General features: G+C 42.7%; 1 protein-coding gene and 1 non-coding gene across 4 annotated transcripts in view; one reads left to right on the forward strand and one right to left on the reverse strand.

The window, feature by feature from the left end:
* Positions 1 to 18,595, reverse strand: part of TEC (tec protein tyrosine kinase) — a 167,924-nt gene extending 149,329 nt beyond the window's left edge. For 2 of the 3 annotated variants that reach the window (XM_055588505.1, XM_055588506.1), the window contains exon 1: positions 18,340 to 18,594. The gene's annotated coding sequence lies outside the window, so the exon portion shown is untranslated. Of the gene's footprint in view, positions 1 to 18,339 lie in introns of all 3 variants that reach the window. The other variant, XM_055588507.1, reaches the window with a different exon arrangement.
* On the forward strand, positions 13,072 to 13,144 carry TRNAW-CCA (transfer RNA tryptophan (anticodon CCA)). Its single transcript has one exon. It is a non-coding gene; the product is annotated as a tRNA-Trp (tRNA).
* Positions 18,596 to 18,953: the final 358 nt, after the last annotated feature.

The following is an 18,953-nucleotide window of genomic DNA, read 5'->3' on the forward strand; positions in this document are numbered from 1 at the left end:
ACAATCTAAAATAATCAGTCACCCTGATTAAATTAAAATAAGGATTTTAATTCTCTGCATCATACTTATTACTACGCAGGATTTCTGTTATTTGTTTTTAATCGTGCGACCTCCACACTGACCCTAACTTCCTCGTAAGCAGGAACCTAGTCTGTGTGTTCACCACTGGATCCTCAGCTCCTAAAACAGTTCCTTCACACAGTAAGCACCCATTAAATACTTGATGAATGTTACCTGACATGGAATAAATAGAAGATCAGATCCTTTCTGAAATCAAGTTTTTCACACAGAGAATGGGCTGGGCAAGCTGAAATGGTAAGGGAGAAAAGACAGACTGATTCTGAGAAGGAATTGTAGAAGCAGAGAAAAAAACTCACCTAATAGAAGATGAAGTTAAGCATGTGGACTCTGAAAACAGCCTAGAATGGAAGCCTGGTTTTGTTGCTTCCTAGCTATGTAAACATGGATATATCACTGACTTCTCTGAGCTTGCCTCCTCATCTATAAAATGGGGTAATAATTACTACTTCACAGAGTTGTTGTAAAAATTAAATATATGTAAAGTGCTTAGCACAGGACATGGATCATAGTAATTACTCAACATGAGTGATGACGATGGTGGTGGTGCTGGTGATATCTAAATCAGCCCTGATATTGATTAAACTGGCATAATCCATGGTATCTCATCTCACTCAACCTGTTGAGTCTATCTAATTTTTTTTCAATATTTAGGCATTCCATATTGTCCCTTCTCACCAAGAATGGAATCTGCATAGGACCTAGAGCCTGAAGAGCTGGGTTCTGGCTCTACCACTAACTAGCTGGGTCACCCTGGGCAAGTCACCAAAGTCCCAGAACTGAAAGTTAGCTTGTCATCAGCTCTGTCCATCCCCGAGGCAGAAGGGGCAGGAAACAGTATGGAAAAGTAGAGATACGGGTGTAACATAGAGACACAGAGGCAGAGAGACTGGACGGGAGGCAAGCACGCTGCTCAGGGGCTTCCCTGGTGGGCCAGTGGCCACGACTCCAAGCCCCAAACCCTGGTTAGGCAACTAGATCCCACCCCCTGCAGCTAACAACATTCAAATGCTGCACCTAAAGATTCCGCAAGTCCCACATGCCACAAGGAGGACTGTGGATTCTGAGTGCCACAACCAAGACCTGACACAACCCAATAAATAAATATGTATTGTTTTAAAAATCACTCCACTCTACTCCAGAGCACAAACAAAAATGTCTACACACCTTAACTCAAAGCTTCCCAAACTGTTTCAGAACACTACGAACTTGTCAGATAATACCAGGCCACACTCTCACAAGGGCAGGCACATGGGCTGATTTTATTCTCTTACTGACCAGTGGCCAGCACAGTGGCCAGTTCATACTATTACAGTGTGTTGACCACATCCTTGCTGAAATGGACAAATTTATTAGGGAAATCAGGGTTAATCAATGTCTAAATGGTTCCCTGTGTGCATTTCACAGAACCTCTTAAGACATGAATAGGCTCTGTGAATCATATAGAATACTTTCCAATCTTATTTGATCATAGAACTCATTCTGTTTCTCTTGAACCTGATTAACATCTCCCAGAGTTGTAGTATTCTACAGAACAGTTTGAGAAACATCTTAACACAATTTTTTTTTTTTTTTCGGCCATGCCGTGTGGCTTGCAGGATTTTAGTTCCCTGAGCAGGGACTGAACCCAGGTCCCAGCAGTGAAAGTATGGAGTCCTAACCACTAGATTGCCAAGGAATTCCCAAGCTTACATAATTTAAGTTGTTTCTACCATCATGATATACACATCTTACTCTTAATACATAAGATAATTAAAAGGCCGATTGTACTTTGACTCACATCTAGTACACGGTTGTCTCACACCAAATCCTGTACCTCTAAATCACCCATCACCAAGCAGGACCTCGATCTCTCCCATCTCCTAAGAAGCAGATGTCCTGCTGGTTTCTCTGCCTGCTCCCAGCACCCTCGCAACCAGTTTGCTCCACAGATTCTCCCACCTTTTCTTCTACCACCCACCCTCTCTACATCCTTAGTCTTACTATGAACTTCCTTCAACTGCTTTAATTACAACTCTTCTCCTTTTATAATCAACCTAACAGGTTTTTATCTTATAATCTGTACTATCAACCTATGCCTGAAAACTTCAAAGTACTTCTCCCTTTAATAATAAAGGCTGGTCCGTCGCTTGCATTCTCCACACTGGATCCTCTTTTGGGTTATTCCTTAATCTTAACTACATACCATCATATCAAATTCTACCTGGGTTCCCTCTTCCCATCCTACCATCTGTTTCCAAGAGCTCAAGGACATAGATGTCTTCCTTTCCACATGCCTTTGTTTGAGTTCTCTCTGCCTAGAAGAGCACCTGTTGAAATCCGGCCCATTTGTTAAGGTCCTAATCACAGGTAATCTCTTTTATGGAGTGTCCCTGATATACCACTCTGGTCACAATTAGCTACTCCCTTTAAGTACCTCAAGACAACTGGACAACTTATCACAGATATATAAAGCTAGTTGTACAGATGAATGCAGAGACGGCAGAGTTGGGAGAGAAAACCATGAACCAGGTGAGTCTAACAAGCAGCATGACCATGAGGTCAGTGACAAAAGGAGAAACCAGAAGGGTATTTGCTTGAATGGCTTGAATGCTAAAGGAGAAAAGCTTTTGCATGTCCTGGAAGGAACAAAGGGAAGCCAGGAGAAGGCTACAGAAGAGCGAGCTGCAGAGAAGGGAGTGTTCTCACTCTGTGTGGCTGGGCTGTGGGAATGCTGATTCACAATGGAACAATGCCCTCAGAGGGCCACCGGAAAGATGTGGGCAGGAAGCCAGTAGAAGGCTGGAAGCTCAGAATCACAGGGGAGTTGAGAATACATAAGAAGGCAGCTAATCAGAAAGGCTGGGAGCCAAGGAAACTAGGGATAAGAGGCAATGCTCTGGCCTAAACTGGCTGAGATCCCAGAGAGTGTCAGGGGCCAGATGAGTTAAGCATTCAACAATCTTTGATCAACACTCAAACGTAGGTTGATGAGTAACTGTTCTAATGTCTACAAAGGATCCGATTTCCCTAATGTTCCACTCATGGCACAATTGACATCTCCATGTGTGGGCTGTGCCACAGGGGTAGTGGATTGGGGGGAGTACCAGGGAGGGGCTGGGTGTGGAATCTCCCTTCGTGGGGGCAGGGCTCACAAACTGAAAAGGGAAGAAACAAGCTGAACATGTACAGGGTCTACAGGGATCAAAGACCTCCAAGCATAGAGCAGACCACAGAAGGCACCCAGGCCCAAGAAGTAGTGAATTCATCCAGCTGTCAGACAGAGAATGGCAACAGGAAATGCACGACAAAAATATCTTCTGAAAAGTCTGTCTATTAGTTAGCATTTTCAATTCCAAACAACTAGCTTTGGACACACAACAACAGCAAAAAGGAATGTATTAGCTCACATAACCAAGAAGTCCTGGATTCTTCAGGCACATTTGAATGTTGGGGTTCAAATACTGCAATCTGTGCTCTCACCACCACTTGGTACTTCTCTCTGCGTGTCAGCCTCATTCATTCCCTCCTCCTCCAAACAGCTGCCTCCATGTAGTAGAAAGACGGCCACCAGAAGTTCTAGGTTACATTACTTCAGCAGCCTAAAAATCCCAGAGGGGAAAAAAATGCCTCCTCTCTTAAACTGAACCAGAAAAAGAGCCTGAGTGAGTGAGTCTAGGCCACGTGCTCACATCTGACCAATCACCTGTCCAGGTAAGGAGGAACTTCTCAGATTGGCCAAAGCTGAGTCACATGACCATCCTTGGCATTGGTGTCAACCCCACCCAAACTACATGGACTGTGAATACAAAGTTCCCCAAAGGAAGGAAGTCTGGGCAAAGACAGTGTAGTGACTTGTCAGTCAGGCCCCAGATACCAAAAGAGAAGCCCAGTTTTGTCACTTAAACCATTAGAAGGACTCTGAAGTCAGACAGAACTGGTTTTAAATTTCAGCTTTGACACTGACTAGCTGTGTATGTATATATGTTCAGCCGCTCGGCCGTGTCTGACTCTTTGGGGCCCCATGACTGTATCCCACCAGGCTCCCTCTGTCCATGAGATTTTTCAGGCAAGAATAGTGGAGAGGGTTGCCATTTCCTCCTCCAGAGGATCTTCAACCCAGGGATTGAATCTACATCTCCTGTGTCTTCTGCATTGCAGGCGAATTATTTACCACTGAGCCACCTGTGTGACCTCAAGTAAATTACTTAATTTCTCAGTGCCTCAGTTTCCTGCTTATAAAACAGTACCTACCTTCTAGAGATGTTTGGAAAGATTAAATGAAATAATGCACATAAACTGCTATGCATAATGCTTGATGAACACAGATCAATAAATGGTAGCTGTTATCAGTAATAATAAAAATCATAACCATTATTATTCAGAACAAGGGCACCACATGAAGGATTAGTTGTGATTTGGTGAGAGAGAGAGCCAGGTCAGCAAACTTGGATAAATCAACCTCAGGTCAAGATTCATTAAGGGCAACTCAGGCTATAATACAGGGGCCCTGAATGAACTCTGAGATGATAATTCAAATCAGAGAATGTGTTCAGAACCTATATACTATGTGCCAGCCACTGAGGATAGAGTGATGAGTGAGTGAGACACATGGCTCCAAGGTAAACTACCATGAAAAATGACTATGGCTTTGTAACATTATTTTGGGGAGAGGAGAGGGTGACTGAAGCTGTTTCCTTACTTTTAGCCATAGGCTGTGAACACTGGAAAAGTCCTGAGCATACAAGAGAAAAATGTCAGGCCCCACTGCTGGAATGCTAGGAAGGTATACAAGGACTGCAACCACTGCCCTCTCCCCAAAAAATGCCTTTGCATGAATTAGGAAATTATGTCTCTTCATTTAGACACTTCACTTCCATCCTCACAGTAAACACATCTACCACATCGTCCACCTGAATGACATCCCAGAGTTTTGCTGTGAATAACCTGCACAACAGTACATGGTAGCCCTGGGTATAGGCAGGGAAGAGGACATGGGGGCTGGAAGGGGTCAAGGAATAGGAGGGATAGAGAATCTGGAGTCTCCAGGCTTTTGGAGACAGAGAGTAACTTTTGCTATGGGGCTGCTCCATTTAATATGGTAGACACTCACCACAAACAGCAATTAAGCATTTGATATGTGGCTATTACAACTGAGGACTAATTTTTAAATTTCACTTTAATTAATTTTAATTTAAAATTTAAAACTGAAGTGGTGTAAAATATGTTTCCTAACTTTGTTTGATAGGATTACATTTTACTTTATCCACTGTACTGCATAAGATATTCTATTGAATTGCACTGCATTGTATTATGCTGTATTGTTCATAGTAAGCTCCTGAGTTGTTTCTAGCATCACATTAATAACTTTTATATGATTATATGGTAAAATATTTTTTATGTACTGAGTTACCCAAAATATGCTATTAAAATTAATTTCACTTGTTGTGTTTTGCTTTTTTTTAATGTGGCAACTAGAAACTTCTAAATTACATGTCTGGCACACAGAATATTTCTTTTTTAAAAATATGTATTTATTTATTTGGCTGCATGGGTCTTAGTTGAGCATGCAGGATCTTTAGCTGTGGCATGTGGGATCTAGTTCCCTGACCAGGTATCAAACCCAGGCCCCTTGCATTGGGAGCATGGAGTCCTAGCCACTGGACCACCAGGGAAGTCCCTCACAAAATATTTTTATTCATCAGTGCTGCTGTGAAGACATCTTAGGACCTATAGCGCGAAGGGGCTTGGAATGATACCCAGGGGAACTGGTTGCCTTTAGTTTTGTTTGAAGCAGACCTCTATGTTTTCTTCCAGGTTGTCCAACTCTGTTGACCAGGAAGGAAAATAACAGAGAGAGTGGGCAAGCAGGTAGCTCAGTATGTGTAGCTCAGAAGAGCTTGCAGAGTACACTGGAGTCAGACTGTATTGTTCTGAACTCTGGCTCTACCACGTAACCAAATTTCCCCGAGTCTCCTTCAGGCTCTTCATCTATAAAAATGCCCAAAATTATCTTGCGTACTTTATAGGGATTGTTGGGAGGGTTAAATGAGATAATCCAATGTAAAGAACTGAGCATGGAGTCTGGCACATCCTACCTGCTCAGTTAACTACAAGGGGGCCACTGGAGCATTATTTGGAAATAAAGAAGGTGCAAATGAAAGCTCTTCCTGTACAACAGAGCTTGGGTTGCCATGGCTTAAGGTACACCATGTCCACATGTCTCCTCAGCATTTATCTTTCTAGACCAAAGAACTGGACAGAATTATGTACTCAATCCTCTATGCTGCCGATGAATATATTTGCTTTTTTCTAAGTCCATTATGTTTTTAAGGTACATTGATGAAACAATCTTACATGCTTAAGGATCATGAAAACTGGTAAGGTAGCATTTCTGAATTATGTGTAACAACAGCTAAGATGTAGCTAGCTTTTTTGTTCCAAATCCTACAGTGAATCAATGTCTTCAGTTAAGAATTGACAGTAATACCTGAATCTCATTCTTGAGTAAACTAGAACATCCATTTGTATGTACAGATGGATTCATTTTACCTAAATGCTTTCTTTACTACTTCCCTGACATTTTGCATGAACTTGAGACCAGCAATTTGGCTTCTTATGTCCCAAAAGGTTCAGGTTGACCATAAACTTGGGAGTTTACACTGTGTTCTCCCTCTTCTACATGTTTTACTTTAGAAATAGTAATAAATAAACTAACTTACTCACATTTGTAATCTCAGACATGTCCATCTATGCTTAACCTCTGTTCTGTCTTCCAGTCCCCTCCCTATTCCTGACTTTTAAAAATATTTCTCCCAGCCTCCCTCTGACTAAATTTATTTAATGGCCTTTGTATGGAGTCTTTTCACAGCTTATCCCTAGCTTCCATAACTATGCAATGTTCCTCAAGAACTCTAGGGAATTTGTCAAACATGATTCCTCCTCACAAAGGAGTAGCCTATCCCAGCAAAAGGTTATATCTGCTTAAAAACTGTAAAATCCACTTTCCCAACACATAAACTTCTGCAGAATTTGTTTTAGATTCCACTCATTCCACAAGTTCAGTTCAGTTCTCGCTCAGTCGTGTCCGACTCCTTGCGACCCCATGGACTGCAGCACGCCAGGCCTCCCTGTCAATCACCAACTCCCGGAGTTTACTCAGATTCATGTCCATTGAGTCGTGATGCCATCGAACCATCTCATCCTCTGTCGTCCCCCTTTCTTCCCAGCTTCAGTCTTTCCTAGCATCAGGGTCTTTTCAAATGAGTCAGTTCTTCCACAAAGACCAAGAAAAATTCCACAGACACCACATTAAATTTATCGTCTGATTCTCAACAAGGCATTGTCCTCTATGAGGCTCACTTTTTTCATCTGTAAAATGGGTATAATATACATGTGTTAAGTTGCTTCGGTCATCTCTGACCCTTTGCGACCTATGGACTGTAGCCTGCCAGGCTCCTCTGTCCATGGGATTCTTTTTTTTTTTTTTTTTTTTTGTCCATGGGATTCTATAGGCACAAATACTGGAGTAGGTTGCCATCCCCTCCCCCAGGGGAATCTTTCCAACCCAGGGATCGAACCCACATCTCTTACATCTTCTGCATTAGCAGGGAGGTTCTTTATCACTAGTGCCACCTGGGAAACCCATAATTTAGATGTCCTTTGCTAAATAGAGCAGGCCATCTCATTACTCGTGAATGTATATAAAACACTCTGGGAAAAGCTCAAAGTCTTTTACAAGCATTAGGCCATGAATCTTTCTGAAGTGGACTGTTAATTAGGTGTCATAAAGCTTTGTTTAATAGATGGAAAACCTGAGGCTTGGGAACACAATACCACATAATGGCTATCTTAGAAATCTAGCCTAGGCTTTACACATCAGACTGAGAGACTGGGGGGAGTGGGGGTAGGGATCTGAATAGGAATTCACTTTGCTCCAGTTCTTTATCAAGAAACTGCATTACTACAAAATTCTCTCCTGTTACTGGTTGCCCTGCCCCTCCTACTTCCTCATGCAGTCCAGTAATGGGGAAATGGTTGGGAAAGTCGGAATTCCCTACTGAACATATAATGCCTTCCCCACTTCCATGAACCCTAGACCAGATAACTAAAGACAAATTTAGTTTCACAGATCTCATTACAACTCCTCCACATCTTGTTACTGATCCCTGGAAACTTTTCCTATCAGACATGCAACAAAATAAAGAGGCTGTAGACATTTATCAACAAGAACACAGTCTCTCTGCAAATAAACCTGTCAGGCTACTCCAGCTTTACTATCTGACCTACAACTGGGTACATGGCGTGGCCTCAAGAACTCTAGATAAACCTTATATCTTCACCCAAAAGAGATACCATGGATCCAAAAGGTCAAAAAAGAAGTAATGGAAACTTCATATAGCCAGTGAGCTTTTACAAACTATTATTATGTACCTGCTGACAATGATTAATGGAAACTAGAAATCCTTTAATCCCAGAGTGGTATTTTGAAAAATATTTCCTGAGAAAACAATTCCCAAACGGGAAAAAGATAAAGCAACACTATTTACTTAAAGACAAACAAAAAATATGTCCAACAATTGGGGAGTGGTTCAAAAATATCATTGCATATTAACAAGACAGACTGTCAAAAGGCTATTAAAAATGATAATTATTCCTATAAGAAGATGCCTATTTTGAAAACGGTTACCCAAAGAACAGCATGTCTAAGTATAATCTCATAAAGTGTGTATATATATATATATATATATATACACACACACACACACACACACATATGTGTGTGTGTGTGTTTATGTATCTATATATGTGTTATACATGTAAAGATTATGGAATTTAGAGTTACATAAATGGTTGCACACAATGCTCCTTTGGTTAATTATTTTCTATAAAGTTGTTAAAGATTTGTAGAAAGTCAAATGATGATAAAGATGATGGAGAGGGGAGTTTACCAAGATTCCCTCTGGAACAGTTTGGGGGTTATTTTAAATCTCTTTTTTGCAAGCTTCAGTATTGTTCACAATTTTTTAACAATGACTATATAAAGTTCTAGAAAATGACTTCTTTTTAATGATGGCAGGGAGAGTCCAGAAAGCACACTGGGAGCTGGGGAACGCTAGTGGCAGGCAGAGTTCCATCCTTGGTCTGGGGGAGGAAAGCAGGATGTGTCACCAGCTGAGCCTCAAAAACCTTCAGCTGTGATTCCAGACTCTATGAACAAGAATTCTTTAATGCACTGCTTCTGTAACTGGCTTAAATTTGTGACAAATAAGCTGAATATCATTTAAAAAAAGTAAAAAGCACCCATACCTAAAACTTACATATCTAACAGCACTCAAAACTCAGTTAAATTGTTTTCTTTTTCTCTGCATGCTTAAAGGATCAAGCATTTTTATTACTCAAGGCAGGAAAATAAAATAGAAAGCCAACTGCCTTCTATGAAACAAAAACAATCCCAATGGTAAAAACTAACTCTGCTGCTGCTGCTGCTAAGTCGCTTCAGTCGTGTCCAACTCTGTGCGACCCCAGAGACAGCAGCCCACGAGGCTCCCCAGACCCTGGGATTCTCCAGGCAAGACCACTGGAGTGGGTTGCCATTTCCTTCTCCAATGCATGAAAGTGAAAAGTGAAAGTGAACTCGCCCAGTCGTGTCCGACTACTGGAGTGGGTTGCCATTTCCTTCTCCAATGCATGAAAGTGAAAAGTGAAAGTGAACTCGCCCAGTCGTGTCCGACTCTTAGTGACCCCACGGACAGTGACCCCATGGACTGCGGCCCACCAGGCTCCTCCATCCATGGGATTTTCCAGGCAGAAGTGCTGGAGTGGGGTGCCACTGCCTTCTCCAAAACTAACTCTACTGCATGCTTAAATTATTTGCAGAATAATAAACACTGAAATCACTACTATGAAGGAAAAAAACACACAATTTAACTTTGGGGTTCAGTTCAGTCGCTCAGTCGACTCCCGGAGTTCACCCAAACTCAGGTCCATCAAATCGGTGACGCCATCCACCATCTCATCCTCTGTCGTCCCTTTTCTCCTGCCCCCAATCCCTCCCAGCATCAGAGTCTTTTCAATGAGTCAATTCTTCGCATGAGGTGGCCAAAGTATTGGAGTTTCAGCTTTAGCATCAGTCCTTCCAAAGAACACCCAGGACTGATCTCCTTTAGAATGGACTGGTTGGATCTCCTTGCAGTCCAAGGGACTCCCAAGAGTCTCCTCCAACACCACAGTTCAAAAGCATCAATTCTTTGGTGCTCAGCTTTCTTCACGGTCCAACTCTCACATCCATACATGACTACCAGAAAAACCATAGCCTTGACTAGATGGACCTTTGTTGGCAAAGTAATGTCTCTGCTTTTCAATATGCTATCTAGATTGGTCATAACTTTCCTTCCAAGGAGTAAGCGTCTTTTAATTTCATGGCTGCAATCACCATCTGCAGTGATTTTGGACCCAAAAATAAAGTCTGAACTGTTCCACTGTTTCCCCATCTATTCCCCATGAAGGGGATGGGACCAGATGCCATGATCTTCGTTTTCTGAATGTTGAGCTTTAAGCAACTTTTCACTCTCCTTTCACTTTCATCAAGACGCTTTTAGTTCGTCTTCACTTTCTGCCATAAGGATGGTGTCATCTGCATTCTGACGTTATTGATATTTCTCCCGGCAATCTTGATTCCAGCTTGTGCTTCTTCCAGCCCAGCGTTTCTCATGATGTACTCTGCATAGAAGTTAAATACGCAGGGTGACAATATACAGCCTTGAACGTACTCCTTTTCCTATTTGGAACCAGTCTGTTGTTCCATGTCCAGTTCTAACTGTTGCTTCCTGACCTGCATACAAATTTCTCAGAGGCAGGTCAGGTGTCTGGTATTCCCATCTCTTTCAGAATTTTCCACAGTTTATTGTGATCCACACAGTCAAAGGCTTTGGCATAGTCAATAAAGAAGAAATATCATGTGGAAATCTCACAAGTGGGTGGCTGAAACTTAATATAGGGGATACTTGAGGACATGACAGTTTCCAAAGAAATAGCTAACAGAAGAACACTATTAGAACTCTATTCAGGATAAAGAGAAGAGACATTACAAGTTTTCCCTATTAAATCAGGCTAGAATTTTGCAAAAACTTAAGGTAAAGGAAGTAAGATATTTGACAGAGAGTTCTACTTAATAATGTATTGCATTATACAATGTGTATATATAATGTATGCATTATAATGCATTTATAATGTATAAGCCTTTCATGTAGTATATGACGATGTAAAGTTTTTCATTTTGATACTCTGTAGCTAAGCATTTCCAAAGCTCTCAACCTAAAAAAATAAATAGCCTGTAGTTACCAAAGGAAAAATATATGAAATATTGCTGAAATCCAGAGAAATCTTCCTCTTTTAGAAACGTAAAACCTAGAGGATTTGAAACCTAATTTGCACACACTTCCCTTCCTCTTCCAAAGCTACTCCCCTTAGCTATAAAAATCAAGACAATCACGACACTATGCTAAGAAATATATGGGTGAAAAACAACTAATAATAAGTAAAATTAATGTTGTCCTCTCAATGTTTTCAATCAGGGTTATTTCTAAATAATATACTTGGGAATACTTAAATTGAATACTGTATGGCTTCAGTCTATTTAGCCAAAGAGAAGTGAAAGTACAATCAAGAAATTAGTGAATATACACTATTGTTTGTTAATCAGCTATACTCTGATACAAAATAAAAAGTTTAAAAAAATAAAAATATAATAGATTAAAAAAGAATTTAGTGAATATAGACTATTGGATACAACTTGGATAATTATAACAATGTGTGTGTGTGTGTGTGTGTGTGTGTGTGTGTGTGTGTGTATAACTGTCAAGTGTTGACAATTATCTGGAAAATTCATGTGATACAATGATCTAGTATTCATTAGACATGCGCTCTTAACCTGGGAGAGTTCACATTTCGGCTAAGAAGACAAAAAGAAGAACTTATATGAATTACTCAGCACATTAAAGAAAAGGTACGCTGCTTGGAAAAAGATGTTGCAATGTCTTCAAAGGTTCTGTTTAGAAAAAGGGAAGGACCTCTGTGGAAATACAGAGGGAAGAATGAGCACCGAAGGTATTCCCCTTGGCCAAGCTTTTGTTCACAATGGTACCTAGTGAGTTCCAACTGAGTGTTTCCTAACCATCCTATCCTCTGCTATCATCCTTCAGAATGACTGCTGTATCTGCTCCACTGTAAAAACTGGCAGCACTGGTTTTTCTGGATTCCCAATGCACAGCTACCATCATGAGAGCATAGAGCTTTGCCTTTTCTACACAGATAAGGTGGTGTGTGATCAACACGCTTCCTACTTCAGTGGAAGCTAACTCTTGCGTCACTCCTCTATGCGTAACCAGAAAATCATGTTGGTATTGTCAAGCTACTGAGATAGAAAGCTGTACGATCACACTGCATTAAGGGAGCCTGAAGAATGTCTCAGCTGGTTAAACAGGGTTGGGAAAGCTGTGATCATCTGTGAGGAGCAGGGTAAGTCCGTCATCCCTGCTCATCCAAGCCAGAAACAGGAACTTGGTGCCCATTTCAAGAAAAGGCGTGGTGAGCTCTGAAACGGGAAGAGAGGATGTTGCTGCTGGTCAGGCAACTATGTGATAAATGCCTCCAGAAGGACATATGATAATTTCCACTGGAGACCACATGATCACCAATGACACCAGGCCCATCTTTCAGCTTAAAACATTAGACTTATAGAGGCTGAGTTTCACTGAAAGGTGTAACACTCAGAGGACAAGGGGACATAATGAGTCCTCCTAGACAAAGCCAATTTGAGAAGCAGGAACCAGGGCTCTATGAACAGTAAGCTATACTCTACTCAAGCTAGGGCTGGAGAGGGGTTTTGCTTCCTATGACTCCTGGAATCAACTGGTAGCAGATCCTTAGAGTGGTATAAGAAGGAATGAGGGGCCTAAACTGGGCTGGGTGAGAAAATACACGCAGGCTGGTTAGAAAATGTTTACTGGGACTTCCCTGGTGGTCCAGTGGTTAGGACTCCGTGCTTCCAGTGCAGGGGGCCCAGGTTTGATCCCTGGCCAGGCAACTAGGATCCCACATGCCATATGGTACACCCAAAAAGTAAAAAAGATAAATTAAAAATAAAAGAAAATGCTTAATCTGGGTAAAGGTAGGAAAAATGGCAGCACACTGCTGTGGCTAAACCACACTAGTCCCTTTGCAGGGATGATTAAGAAGGCTACACTTCAGGCACTAAGAGCAGAGTAAACAAACCTTCTGCTTTCTCTCCCGCCTGAGAGTCCAATAAAATGAAAACTGAGGGACAAACCCACAAGGATGGAGAGAATGAGAAAGGAGACAACAGTAAAAATACTTTGGTGGGGTGAAGGGAAGCCAAGATCCACCCTGATTTATACCATGGAATCTCAAAATGCTAAATTGTTGTTGTTCAGTCTCTCAGTGTCCAACTCTTTGCGACCCCATGGACTGCAGCATGCCAAGCTTCCCTGTCCTTTATTATCTCCCAGAGTTTGCTCAAACTCATGTCCACTGAGTCGGTGATTCCATCTAACGATCCCATCCTCTGTCGTCCCCTTCTCCTCCTGCCCTCAATCTTTCCCAGCATCAGGGTCTTTTCCAATGAGTTGGCTCTTCGGATCAGGTGGCCAAAGTATTGGAGCTTCAGCATCAGTCCTTCCAGTGAATATTCAGAGTTGATTTCCTTTAGGATTGGCTGGTTTGATCTCCTTGCAATCTAAATAAGTCAAGACAATGGCACCCTCTATAGGGGGAGGAGTGATCGAAAATGAAAATTGAAAGCCTCCTAAGGAAGCAATTAGGTCTCCCAGGTCTCAGCCAGTGTGAGCAGTTAAATGATTGCCCCTTCTCCACCCCAGCAAAAAAACACCTGGAGTTTCTTCCCTGCCTCTTCCCCCAGAGGAGTTACATGAACATGTAACTGCAGAAAACAGAAGGTCTCTGTATTGGAGTATGTCAGCCACAGCTCAGGTGTTTTAATACCATGGAGGGCTTACAGGAACATGCAGATGCTGAGACAATCAGCCTCTTCTCCACCTAGCTCCCAGATCCCTGACAGCCAAGCTCTTCCCATCAGGCAGGAAAAAGACTGCAAGAGCTTTTTCTGAGCACCCTCACCAGCCCAAGAGGTACTAACATCAGAGTCTCCCCAAATCACCCAATAGTGAATTTCCCAGTCAACAAACCCACTACATCTTTAGCTTTTTAATCCCCCATTTAGATATGAGTAGACAATGTAGGATATCAGAAATGCAAGGAAAGTGTCTAAAACAAAAGGTAAAGACCTAAACAAACAGACAATAGCAACCTGGGGAAACAGTCTGTGGAGGAAGGAAAAAGCTTTAAAAAAAAAAAAAACAAACTCCTCAGAAACATAAGACACTGAAACCATGAAACAAAATCAAGAAAGAAAGAAATACAAAAGCCACACACAAGTACATATGTATATATATTCAGGGAACAAAAAGGTTTTAATTTTAAATATTTAAAATATGATTGATTACACTCATGAAAAACTCAGTGGAAGGGTTCATGATAATATTGAGAAAAATCTCCCCCAAAAGAGAAACAAGAAATAAAAAGACAGATAAGAGTAAAGAAAAGGTAAGAAAATATCTAGTATCCAGCCCAAAATATCTAGTATCTCAACAATAATTTTCTGAAAGTGACATCATAGAGAAAAAGTAATAACCAATAAGATAACTCAAGAAAAGCTCCCAAACAGAAAGACACAGATTTCTGGACTGGAAGAACCCAGAACAGTGGATGAAAACAGACCCATATCATAGCACACATGAAAATTTCAGGATTATGAGGCCAAGAGAAAATTCTATCAACTTCCAGAAAGTAATTCTATAAACTTCCTTCCATAAACAGCAGGTGTGTAGAAAGGTTGCAGACAAAATTAGGAAATCAGAACAATTTTACAATTGTTAATTGTTAAGATTCCTTAACAATTAAGGAATCTGAATTTCTCAACAGCAACACCACAATCCAGAAGGCGATGATGAGACAATGCCTTCAAATCTTCCATCCTATAAGTCTGCAGCCAGATAAACTATCAATTTACAGTGGTAAACATATTTTCAGCACTTGCTATTAAATGAATAGACAAAACACAAATCAATAAACTAAATAGAAAAAAATACACATCCTATGCAGCCTTCACCAGGAAACTTATTGAGGATGGACTACACCAAAACAAAGGAGTCTGCAAAGATGAGAAAGGCATGTGCCACGGGTAACAGGAGAACTGATACAGGAGAGAAATGATGGGGATTCCCAGGATGATGACAGAGGTCCTCAGGGTGACATCTGTGCCCATATGTAGAAGCAGCCAGTCCAGACTAGAGCAAGCCAGGAGGCTCAGGGACACCTTCTTTGCGGAAAATGCAATTGACTGAATACCTGATGCATCCAAGGGAAGAACGTGAAAACTATTCAAAAGTTTTGGGTAAAATTAATGATGAGTATATAAAAAGCTAAGTCAATGAACAAACAAAGCAATTACTGACTCTGAAGAAAAGAAGTTGTACTTGGCTTGGCTATGAATATTGATCTAATTACTGTTTAAGTATTGCAAGGATAGGAAAATAAGGAAGCTGTGGTTAGATGGGGGGTCAGAGGGAAAAAGAACCAAGTCATCATCTTCCACAGCGGGAAGCGAACAGATAAACCTTCAGACTGAAAAGTGCAACTTCAAGTATCGCCTACAAGGAATAAATACCAAAATAACCAGCTCAGGGAATCACAAGTGTTTATTTCTGGAGAGGGAAAAATGTAACTTGGATTAAAAGTTTAAAACTAAAACTAAAAAGAAAGAGAAGAATATAACAAAACAAAAAACATAAGAGGCTTCTGTGCCCTTTTATTATTTGCTTTTGCTCTGTTTCCCTAATAACAATTTGTTTGGGAAATTCCAGCCTTGTTTCACCTAAACAAAAAAAAATATCATTTTCTACATCTAGACCATGCAGCTGTGGTCATCTGAGCTCTGAACAGTCAGACTTAGTGGGAAAGTTAATAGTTATAATCCAATTCAAGAAGGACTGGCTGAGCCAGAGCAGAGATGCAAAGGCAAGTCTGGGTGGAGGCATGCTTGTAGGTGAAAACTGCTATGCCTCTCTCCTCTGGGGTTCTTTTCAACATAGCTCATCTCATGGCATAATCTCCTGGGACAGGATAATTTTAGAACTGCCAGGGACCATGGACCAATTGCACTCCTTTCTAGCAGACTCCAGTTACTCCAACTAAGGCAGCTAACCTTCACAGTGATTGATCTGGGTTCAACGTGAGTTGTTCCACTTTGCCTGAGTAGACTGGATAAAGGAACACAGTAAGGGCTCTGAAACAGGCAGCTCCGTCATCAACAGCATCTATTCACCAAGCTGGGAGTCAACAGCCCTGTCAACTACGTGGACTATCCCTTCCCTGAACAAGAAAATGATTCTCTCCAGGGGTGGAATCCCAGGGAGCAGTGGAGTGGGGTGGAAGCCAAGGAGCTGGAAGAGCTGGGGTGGGGAAGGGAGGCACCAACCAGGTCAACCTGGAGGAACCTGTAGGTAGAGATATGCCTGGAGCTCAAGGCTCAGGCTGCCAGTGCTCTGTACACACAAAGGAAGGTCTCTACCAGCAATTCTTCCCCAAGCAAAAAGTGGCCAGACACAACCACAATGCCACCAGCCATCCTGTCCAGGGTCAGCTTAGGAAGCAAAGATCGCCTTTTTATTGAGATTCACTATGATTTGATAAAACATAGACTCTGCCCTTGAGTGACTAACTGCTGACAAAATATGATGACTATTTTGATACACAATAAGCAAGGAACAGGTTGACAGTGCTAGAACATATATTCTTTTTTTTTTTCTTTCTATTTGGGAAGATGTGAAAATTCTAGTTCAAGAACCTGTGTGTGGCAAACTAGAGGTTTGCCAATCAAACACTGATTCCCATGTGTTTGCAACGCTTGCCCTATACAGTTCTACAAACCAAAATGTACACACCCTCTGAGAAGAATCAAGATCATTAACATAAATGCAGTAAGCATCTAGAACTGACAAAAGAATATACTGATCAGATTAACTGGAGTATTGGGAAAGTATGGCTTTTCCCTAAACTATGAAAATGTACCTAAACCAAAAAAAAAAAAAAAATTCAAATACTTAAGGAGACTGTTATACACATTTTCTATTCTCCATATAAATCATGACACTCCATGTGACTCAACAACTAAGCTACCAGTATCACAAACCAACCTGTTAAATCCTAAACTTACTTGGGAAACCTACGGGTTTGTTGGAGTGTTTCCTCCTTTCTAGCTCTTTAGGAAAGAATTATCTAGGAAAAACACTGAATTCTCAGAATTTCCTAAGAGGAAAAAAATGGGCATTCACTGGAAAAACACAGGGTATATGCTCAGAACACTTAACTATTTTGGATAAGCTTCAAACCCACTTAGCCACCAGTCATCCTGTTGTTCTAACTTAACACTGAGACCTACCCTTCTAATCAAGTCTTCCAGTTTCCAAAGAATGGCAACAGATGAGACTGTTTCCGAATCTGATATACAGCAACTTGTTCTTCCATGGAGGAAAAAAAAACAAAACCAAAATCAAACCAAGAGGAAATTTAGGATCCGAAGGAAAGCGCACACCCCCGAGTCAAGGCCCTAGTTTTCCCAACACATGTATTCACCGACTCCCTGCTATCGAGATTCAAACACAGTTTCCCAGATTTAAAATTGTGAGGCTGGTGGGGAGAGGCACTCAGACACATGCAACCGTGGAAAGTCTGTCGATTCTGCCAACTCTCGCATCACGACTTCGATGCTGCCCAAGAAGAGAGGAGGAATGAAGTCCGCGGCGCGGCTGGGAAGTGAACCCAACGCTGAATTTGCTGCAGGGCGGCCTCGGTCCCAAGACTCTAAAGGAGAAGGGGCGGGCGCTCCTCGGGAGAAGCCAGCGCCGGAGCTCGGGGGACCGAGAGGCTGCGGCCGCCGGAGGGCGCGGCTACGCCGGGACGCGCACCTGTCCCTCCGTAGCCCGCAGGGGACGGGGGTCCTCACCTGGGGCGGCGCGCTCCGGCTCACGGCCGCGCGGGGTAGAGAAAATCCTTCCTGGTTCCATGAGAGTCAGCCTCTGGGCTCGTGGAACCCTCCTCTCGCCGCACACATCCCCACCCACCCTTCCCCGCCCCGAGTGGCGCAGGCCCGAGGCCGCCCCCGCCGGCCCGCAGCGCCCTTACCTGGCTGGAGCACACCGCTTCGCGGAGCCCGGGACAACTAAAGTCCGCCGGAGCCGCGGAGTCTTGTGCCTGGAGCCCCGCCCCCTCCTCCGCTCTCCCCGCCCCGGCCGGCCCGGCAACCGCCCGGCCTGCGAGGGCTCCGCCTCCAGCTCCCGGAGGCCGGCGGCGACCTGTTCCCACTGCTCTGCTGCGGTTCTGAGACTGAAGGTGGGAGTGGTTCGCTTACGCGTTCCGACTCCTGGGACCCAGCGGGAGTTAAGGGGAAGTCGCGGGAACGTCCCTGGTGTTTCCTGGACGCAGGAACCTCCTCCTTCCTGCCCCCCACAACCGCCCCGCGAGGACACAGACACCCCTGGCCCGGGAGAACCCCAAGTGTGCCACCTGTGGGTGACCGGGGACTCGATCGGAACTAGGGACCACACCTCCCCTTCCGCTAAATGGTGGCGAGCCAGGTGGTAACGCAGTGAGGTGGAGCGAAGCAGCCAGTTTTACCAAAAGAATAAGTCTTTTTCTGTCCAACTTGAAGCAGCAGAGCGCATCTGATATACTTACAGGTCACGTGGTGTGTGTGTGTGTGTGTGTGTGTGTGTGTGTGTGTGTGTGTGTGTGCTCGC

Source organism: Bubalus kerabau, chromosome 7 (assembly GCF_029407905.1).
Source record: "Bubalus kerabau isolate K-KA32 ecotype Philippines breed swamp buffalo chromosome 7, PCC_UOA_SB_1v2, whole genome shotgun sequence".
In the NCBI taxonomy this organism is placed as follows: Eukaryota; Metazoa; Chordata; class Mammalia; order Artiodactyla; family Bovidae; genus Bubalus; species Bubalus kerabau.